Genomic DNA, 10005 nt, shown 5'->3' on the forward strand with positions numbered 1-10005 from the left:
TCGCCGTAGCATCTGCAGCCATCTACATGTGACTAGTAGCTACTTTGCCTTAGTTACACCCTCCCCTGGTATAGCATGCTACTATGGCAAAGTAGATGCTAAAAATAACCATGCGCTGTGTATGCAGCGCAGTACAGGCTGCTATTGTGCCATGATTTAGAACTTGCAAAAGAAAGTACTAAATCATGGCGCAGTAACAAGGTCACCATAGCGACACATATAGACATGGTCATAGCATACCTTAAATGTGCTGCATTTCCAAAATCAACTAAGAGTTCATTTTTACACCTCCTAACTCACTACCTATAACGATATACATTGGCTGAAGAACAGTCCCAGAGATCAGAAAGAACATTTTTTGGGTCAGGTCTGATATCTCACAATCTACTAATCCAAGAATGATGACCAGTATCTTATTGGAAACTCTTGTAATGGGGTTCTTAGATCCTTAAAAGTACAAGGCACCCATTTCTCATCACAGCAATTGAACAGATACTAATGGCCAACTTTCCACTAGTTCATGACTAAATGCAGTCTTTGTTGCAGCGCACATTGGTTTCATTTGAGCATTTCACTTTTGCGGAGTAAAAATGGAGACTGTTTTGTGGCAGATCTTATTTTAAATAACATTTGAAAACTGCTCCCAGGTTTGAAACGTTAGAAGTAGTTTCACATGTGGCCTGACATATCCCAGAACCAAGCAGTGCATTTCGGAGCCAAGAAAAAAGCTGCATTCCTGGACAATCTCATTTGTGCTCTGTTCCCTAATCTGTCCCCAGTACTGCTAACATCTGAGCGCTGCTCAACAGTCACCTTTTTAAGAAAAGAAGACTGCCAAAAATCTGTTTCTTTCTTTTGTCCCTGGTTCTGCCCTCTTCTACTATGGGTAGATCCAGGAGTTCAGATAGGGGGTGCTGGAGCAGTGACCTGTACCACAGAGGAGCTGTATCCCGGCTCTCACACCCCAGAGTGGGCAGACCTTCCCACAGGAGCAGCAGCCTGGGATTTTTAAGTCCCTCAAGCAGGCAACAATCTTCCCTCCTCCTCCCTTCCCCTCCATGCTCAGCTCAGAGGCATACTCCCTCCCTGCCCATTCCCTACTCTCTCTCACCTACTGCTGCTGCTCTCCTGAGCTGAGCAGGGGAGGCAGGGGGCTACAAAGGCTGCATGTGAAACCAGGTTCAGTTAAAGACAGCAATGGCAGGGGATGGGTTCTCTTCCCCTCTCTTGCTCCTGGACTGGAAGGGAACACTAAAGGGGATGGCAGGGATGAAGCCACCCTCCTCCACCCCCCGCCCCCCACTCCTGCTAGTGCTGCCCCTCTCCCTGGCTGAGCCTGGCTCTACAGGGAGCCTAGCTGGAGCTAAAAGGAGCAGCTCTGGAGCTCCTCCTGATGCTTCCAGGCACTCAGAGACAGGAGCAGCAGAGGAGTAGTAGGGAGGGGACATGCTACTGAATATGGAGAGGGAGGTGGGGAGGGTTCTTTCTTGCTTCAGAGACTTAAACTAAAATGTCCACAGCTGCTTATCTGGCAGTCTGGTCAATTGAAAGGCAAGGTGTGCCCACAACCCTGTGCCCTGCCTTAGATCCATCCCTGTTCCCTACTGCAGGCTTGCACTTGTCTACACTGCACATCACTGGGGCCTGTGGTAAAATGTATTTACCAAGCCCCTCTGCAAGACTCATTTGAATAAAGGCAAAACAATAAAGCCTCTGTTTAAAAAGATGGGGGTATAAAAATATTTCCTTCACCCTCCCTCCCCCCCCCCCAATTGCAGGACCCCTTTCTCCCTCTTCCTCCATGCTCCCACCACCAAAACATAGCATGTCCACAAGCCTAAATCATAAAATGTGACAGATATAAGGTCATGACCCTGAAGGATTGGAAGTGACAGAAAGGAAAGGGAGATTCCTGGGTTTCTACACACTTGTGTCTAGCCTCGGAAGGTCCCCAATGAATCTGGAGAAGTTGTGATATTTTTCCTTGTAGAAGAGATTATTCAGATTAAGATGCATTTTAAATAAGAGTGTTTATTCTTCCCCCACAGGGATGAACACAGTTGAACCCCATTGCAGAGTTACAGGTAAAGGGTTGAAAGCAAAGGTCTCAATAAATGCTTTGTAACATATTTCTAAAATAGCTACCCATAAACAGCATACGCAAAGCCATGGTGTGGCACAAAGCTATGACTCGCACACAGCTGGGCTTGCTATTCACAGGAATAATCCCAAACCCATGCCAACAAAAGCTCTATAGTGCAAAGCTATGTATTCTGTATTTATAGAGCATCTTCTCCCTTCCAGTTCGACCAAACCAAATGAAAGCAAAATCCACCAGTAATTTGCATTCAGTTCTGAATGATATTTCTCATTCATTCATTGCCTTGTGTTTCACATTCCCATCCTTACACAAGTCCTCCCCTTCTACCGACTATTCATTGTTTATATGCTAAACATATCCTCACATTTGCCCTCAAGACATGTATTGCACAAGCAGGAGGGCTGCAGCACATCCCACTTCCTTACCAGCCCCTTGAAACTTCCTTGACGACAGTATTTAGTGACCACAACAGGCAGTGAGTACTAACGTTGCAGTAGAGAAGATTTCGCCACTTCCAGCAGTGAAGCACAATACTCAATTTTTTTGTTCCCCATCTGTGTCTCATTCTTGGAAATCTGCTGAAAAAACCCCCCAGTCATGGTGGAATATGAAATATCTGAACCAGACAGCAGCACCCATTTCCCAAGCAAAGTGATTGTAGAGGAAAGGAGCCCAACTGGATATTGGGTGACAGAAGCTCTTTTTTGTTGCACCGGCATGGTTAAGGCTTGCATGAGTTGCCATCAGTATGCCCCGGATGTTTGTTTAACTGGAGGATAATTGCAGTATAGTAGATTCCTCAGGAGGCAGAGAGCCAGCATGACAGCTACTGCGCTGACTTCTTCCTGGCTTCTGGCACAGCAGGTACAGCCAAGAAAAGAGCCAATCTCAGAGTTTCCCTTTGGCTCAGCAATCCCTGCCTCCCTTTATGACTTCTTGGCTATTCGCCTTAACAGCCTCTGGTAAAATCTAGAATAAAGTTCAGGCTGCTCTTGCTGAAGCCAGGAACTGGCCTGATAAACCACCTCTTTTTCTGAGTTGCACTGTGCACTCCTCAGGGCAGCGAAGATCAGGTCCCTGGTTTGGCAATTTCTCTTGTTTCTTCTGGAAATCAGAGTCTGATTTTTGGGGGGGCCAGGGATTTTTCTTTGTAAAACATATTGTTTGAAAGCCTTAGAAAGCTGGCATTGACCTTATCTGAGGTGTAAAGTATGGCACTTAAGCAATTAGGGATTTGGTGTAAGAACATAATCACTACTAGGAGCTGGCACTGCCTTGGGTGGCACATGGCTGCCTCAGGTGTGGGACTGTGCTGCAGTGCCTCTGCCAACATCCTTGTCCACCTCTGATTGGATGGACCTCATCAGCTTTATGGATTTTCTCTAGCCTATGTGCTTCTGGAGTCACTTCTATGATTTGACTAGAAATAAGCAAGAAATTATTAAATCCCTATTGACAACTTAGATCATTTTAGCCATTTTATTAGTGCCTTGGAATCAGCCTGCCTGAAAACAAAGTTTCCCCATATTTTCAATTTACCAAATAAATTTAAATATTCCTCTCAATCGACTAGTTAAGCATTAAAACCCAGGATTTAAACTTAGATCCAGGGATACCATCTGTCACAACCTGGTTCAGTACCATGGTCACAAGGCTGTTGTGAGTGGGTTAAATCTACTAGTTTCCATGAATTTCTAAGTCAGCTAGGCCGAAGTGTAGGTCTCTGTTGCTCAGTCTGTTCTCATAAGTCATCGTCTTGGCTTTAGACCTGCTGCCTGAGTCCTTTCTGAGGAGATGAGTCTCTGAAGTCCATCCAGTCTAGACCCTAAAACAAAGGCTTCAAATCTCTTAAATCACTCACATACAGTTCCCCAGAATACCACTGGGTTTGTGAACACTGGGTTTCCACAATGTAGGGCAGCATTTCCCAACCTTTTCCAGCCAAAGGCACATTTATATTAAAAACATTTTCCACGGCACACCTGTTAAGGCATTCCCCATCCTCATACCTATTGTAGCTCATTGCCATGGGCACATCTGTTCATTTCTGACGGCACGCTTTTGTGCCGCAGCGCACTGGTTGGGAAACACTGATGTAGGGAACAGGGGCATTGCAGAAGGAAAGTGAAGGGGAGATAGTGTTTGAATGCAGGTCCTGATTTAATTTAGACAAAGTATTTTTTGCATTAGAATCGCCCCTCATCACCTTACCATGAATTCGAGTGGGTTTCCATTTTGGTCCAGCTCTACTCATGCAACTCAAGAATGGTCATGGAGGTCTATTTCCTCTATGTCTGGAGCAGTGACATTTTTCACTGATTTTGAGAGAGAGAAATTTAAATGAAGAAAAAAGACTATGGGGTTTTGTCATGAAATAAAGAACCATTTTATGCTGCCTGTTGACATGAGCCTACACGGATGGCACGAAATCAAAGCAATAGAGTTTGTTCTTTGGGACCTTACAATCTGAAAACCCTATAAAGCCTTGCAACTTGTTAGTTCACCAGTCTCTATGCAGATAAAACTTGTTTCCTGACTGCCATCATCTCCAGCAGCTGCATGGAAGGACAAGGCATGTCAGTGTCTAATCTCTTCTCCAGAAGAGTGGAGATCTATTGCCCAGTCCTATCCACCTTGAGGCAAAAAGTAATGCTAAAATAGAGGTAAACACAAATTCTTCTTTTGCATGCAAAAACCTTTTCCTGGTTTGTCAGGAAATTGTATCAAGTGATTTAGGTGTATAAGTATGGCTACAGTGACTTAGCTTTAGGCACAACAGTATTACCAGCACTTTATTTTTTCTTTAGCATTAGTCATTTTTTGTTCATTGGCCACTGAAAATCCTATTTTGGCTTGGGAGGCCCACCTTGCACTGTGAAACAATGCCATGTGAGTGCTGGAAGTGCTACAATATGTTTTCCCTTTGCTTTCTGTTCAAATAAATCAACTGTAGATCATAAAACACAACCTGTAATAACAATCACTAATATTTAATAAATTTCTGACTTGTTTGAAAACCTGCTCAAATACTTTGTACCACCCACAAAAACATTGGTAAGAAATTGCACTGCAATAAAAATCATGTAGCACATAATTACTGGCAGCATCAGGTACTTTGGGGGGGGGTTGGAAGGACAGGGGGAGAAGTTTTGTGGTTTTTAAAAAAAAAGGAAGTGTTCAGTGGCATTTACAGAGCTAATTTGTTAGGTGATTTTTTTTTTTTTTTAAGTAATAAGCTTAAGGGGCACTAACGATGGAGAAGTAGAATGGGATTTTTTTTAAAAATAGATCACAAGGTCTAATTACAAATGAGTCATTGGTGATTATTAGGATACCATTTACAGGGGATTTACATCTCTATGGATCAAATTCTGCCCCTACAGAAGTCAATGGCAAAACTCCCACTGAGTTCAACAGGGTCAGTATTCAGCTTTACATATGGATAAAAGTCAGCAATCAAAAAACATAGAGAGGGTGTTTTTTAATTAGATCTGCAAGAACCCTCGCAATTTCAGTTTCCATGGACTATTGGCACATTTTATCATTCTCCTGGCTTGTTCACAGACAGCAAGGTGCAAACGTGTAAAGGGTTTGACTACATGTAAACACTAAATCATGTGTTTGTACCATTGTAAATTCCTGCTTTCATAGCTGTGGTTTGTGGTGAACTTGCAGTCATTTTCTGTAAGGTTATACGTAACACAGAAGTTCATTTTTACCAAGTAGGAGGACTATTGGCCACTGGGGATCCATCCAGATATGCGAAACATGCATTTTCCCAGGGACAAATAGCAGTGGCACACAGTTGTGCCATTGTTACTTGTCCCTGAGGAATGCCCCTGCACGCATGGTTTGGCACACAGCAAACTGCACCAGGTGGGGTAGGGGAAGCTGGGGCCAGCACCTGGGCTTGCCCCAACAATCTTACCTGGAGTCCTGGGGGCCTCCCAGGGCTGCAGCAGTGGCAATCTGGGTGCATGGAGCCTGGCTGGCAGCCAGAGCATAGCTTTGGCTGGCCAGTCTCCAATTTTGAGTGATGCACACTATAGCCATGTGCGCTGCCCCACATTTTTTTCCCATGGTTGATTTAGATACTGGGATTTTCTAGCATCTAGTTTTGCTGCCATGATGCAAATATGCAGTGCAGTTCGTGGATCCATGTGTGCTGCGTGCATTTCATGATGCCTCAAAGGCTTTTAGCTCTCCCAAGACACACTTTCCCACTTGTATGGATGTGAGCAGCATGGCCAACCCATTGTAGACTGAGACGAGAAGGAGGAGGTTGCAAACAGAAGAAGAGAAAAACAAAGTTTGCTTTATTTATATGATTTTACCATCCTACACCTCGTATTTTAAAATCTTCACTATGAATGAGGTGATTTGTATAAACATTTTCAAGGCTAAATACTAATCAAAATCTTAAAAGCACCTAAGTGATTTCAAGGCAGACAAGGTTCTCTGGGTGAATATGATATCTTTTATTAGATCAACTTAAATAGTTGAGAAAAAATGTTATAGCAAGCTTTCTGGTTTAATTTATTTGATTTAGGGGAACATCCAGGAAGAGCACACACCAACTGCAGAGACTTCCTCAGCCTGATGAAGGGTTTTTAAACCCGAAAGCTTGCTATAATTTTTTTTTTCCAACTATTTAAGTTGGTCTAATAAAAGATAGCATATTCACCCAAAGAACCTTGTCTGCCTATGTCCTGAGACAAACAAGGCTACAACCTACACCCCTGTAAGTGATTTCAAGGCCTCCATCCCATTGAAAGTCAATTTAGACACCTAAATGCCTTCAGTCACTTGTGAAAATGTCCTGAAATGTTTCTGAAAATGTTACTTTTGAAGATTTGGAAGCCACATTCTCATTAAAATGTATAGAAGTCATACACCTATATTACACTGTCCATTATGAAAGTATATCAAATCTGGGTTCTATTCCTGGCTCTATCACAGACTTTTTGTGTGGCTAAGCTCCTCATTTCTTCCAAAAATATAGGCCCTTAACTCTGTGCCTGTTTTCTTTTATAGTTTGCAGTGACATAAACAGTGCTATTGTGGACACTATTAGTATTGAGATATACTATAACATTGCATGTACAGCTCACTGGTATACACACACACACATAGCTGTATGGTATAGGGGGGTTGGAGTACAAGCCCACTTCTCAAGAGCGTGCTCCTAGACATGCTGTTGAAGGAACAGGCCCAATCAGGAAATGCTATGAAAATGAAGTCCCTGCTACTCCCAACCTTTGTTTAATATCATTGCCATGGGCTTTTTTCTGATTTAAAGGAACTAGAAAAGATTGGGTTTTATTTTTTTCTCCCTTACAAAACTGGATTTGAACTAATATAAACACATATAGCTGTGTTAGTCTAATGTCAGGCAGAAAACAGGGTAGAGTGGCACCTTAATGAACCAGAGAGGCTGCTCCAATGGGCTATAATTACAATTAATTGAGTCTGCTGGAACATGATAATTATCACACTCCAGCAGAATCTAGTGCCATGTGCATCAGCATCCCTGTGCTGAAAAATGGCAGCAGGGGTACTTTAACTAAAGCTCGTTTGATGAGCTTTAGTTAAAGGGCCCCCACCACCATTTTTCACCATGGGGACACTATTACATGTGATGCTCTGGGTGCTTTAATTACAGTGGCTCTTGGAGCTGCTCTAATTAAAGCACCCCCTTCCATCCAACTCCTGGAGCACATCTATAAACACCCTTATAGATGAATTCAGAGAAGCATAAGCTTTCTTAAGCAACCGCTTACTTAATCAGGTGCTATGAAGTACACTGTTGCTTACAAAAGCTTACGACTCTCTGAATTAGTCTATAAGGTACCACTCTATCCTGCCTTGTGACTGACATAAACTGGTCACTACAGATGAAAAGAGCTGGCAGGGAGTTGGGTTCTATTTTCTAGCAGAAGAGTGGAGCAATGTAACTATCTTTTCCACCCCAAAAATACTTGGCACAAATACACATGCTTATGTAAATCGGTAAGTTGAGTTGCCTCCAAAGGCATTGTTCTCAGTAGGTCTCTTCATGATCATTGGGCAGGCCTTGTGAGTAATAATGTGATAGCAACAGGCAGGAGTTAGCTGCATTTTGAAAGATTGCAATGCCTGCACCCCCCCCCCCCAAAAAAAAAAAAAAAAAAAAAGTTTTGAGGCCTGCTTGCAAATGCTAGGCTTATCTCTGCCCTCACAGTCTCACCATTTGGAAGAAGCCAATGTATACACATGCCACAAAACACACACCCCAGGCTACCATGGGAAAGAGAGGAGCTCAAGAAATGTAAATGAAGTGCTGAACCTCTTCATGGATAACTTTGTCCCCTGTGGATAGACTGAGATCTATAAGGATCTTAGGAGGACATCTGCTTACTTAAGAGACTAAACACTATCCATTTCAAGGGAAGTGAATAATTTATGTCCCTGAACAAGAGTATCAGGAGGAACTCAGTGTTTAGTACTTTGCCATTTCCCAGCATTTTGTTTTTCCTGGGTGTTGTAGATTTCATCATTGAAAACAGATCTTCACCTTCAAGAACTTACAAAAAAATTTTAAAAATGTAAAATGTGAAATTGCTGTAACAGTTATTTTCCCAGCAATTAAATATTTTCCTGCCTCTCCTTTAAACTTTGCAAGGTGAAAAATTAAACTTTGCTGTGCACTGTGAAGAGGCATGTACAAACTCCAGTAAGAGGAAATCACGGAGTAGAAAAGGAACAAGCTATGCCAACAACAGCAGCTGAGTTAGAGAGTGAGTTTGAAAGCAACATTCCCCTACTTTCCCCATTGTTAACATGTGTATAAAGGCAGCGTATAAAGGAATTTGGGACTGATATCTGTAGATTGCACACAGACAGTTAGAGGATTAGACAGAGAAACTGACTGAATAATTTATCAACAGGAATAACTGCCCAAACCTTCTATCCTTGGCCTCAAAGAAAGATTTTCTCCAGGGCATTACATGAAGGTAAATGAGGATATATAGAGAAGTTACTGGTAATGGTTACCTCAACAACACAGGTACACATAATTGCTGTGTAACACAGTTACTTCACTCAAGCTAAAGATAAGTATGTGCATAATAAACCAGGAGATAGATACTAAGAGATCCTTTCAAAATCAAAAAGGCAGAGTTGAAAGTTTGGTCCAAAAGAGAAGGAATAAGCCAAGTGGAATGAACAACAACATGTACAGAAAGAATTGGTAGACAGAACTTGGGTACTTACAGGATAAATGAACTCAGGACAAAACATGTCAAGTATGAGTGTCTAGCTAGTAAAGGCAAAATTTAGGCACCAAAATAAAAGTAAGTCTGAAAAGGGTTCAAGACTTGCAGCTCCTCCTGATTTTAGTAGATTTAGCAGCTTAATGTTAGGCAGCCAGAACTGAAATTTGTGATCTTAATGTGTGTATAATCTAGTAGTAAATTCTGTGTGCAAGAGCTACACCAGTGGCTGCATTCATCTTTTCCACAGTAGCATCCCAGAGATGTTACAGAGACTAAAACAATTTTCCATGATAGATGATATGCTCAATATATATACAATTAAAGTAATGGGAAACAAAATGAGAAATGGGGTCATGCCCACCCATTCTTTTGAAGATGGGTTTTCCATGCAAAGGAGCAGCTGAATGCAACTGCTGTTCAGTTACGTTAAAACACCATAACGTGTATGCAAGAGAATCCTGGCAATGTAGCTGGTAAATGTGCTGTCTGTCTGCTAGGCACTGATGCTTCTGACTCTTTGTCTTGTGCGAGCATCCTTTTAATGATAAAAATAAAAGCAGAAGAAGGTCTCCAGAACACAAAGAGATGAATGAATTTGGTTATATTAATCTCCAAAGAGACCTCTATTTTGCCTTTTTTACCAGCCATGTG

This window comes from Alligator mississippiensis, chromosome 5, assembly GCF_030867095.1.
Source record: "Alligator mississippiensis isolate rAllMis1 chromosome 5, rAllMis1, whole genome shotgun sequence".
Taxonomy (NCBI): domain Eukaryota; kingdom Metazoa; phylum Chordata; order Crocodylia; family Alligatoridae; genus Alligator; species Alligator mississippiensis.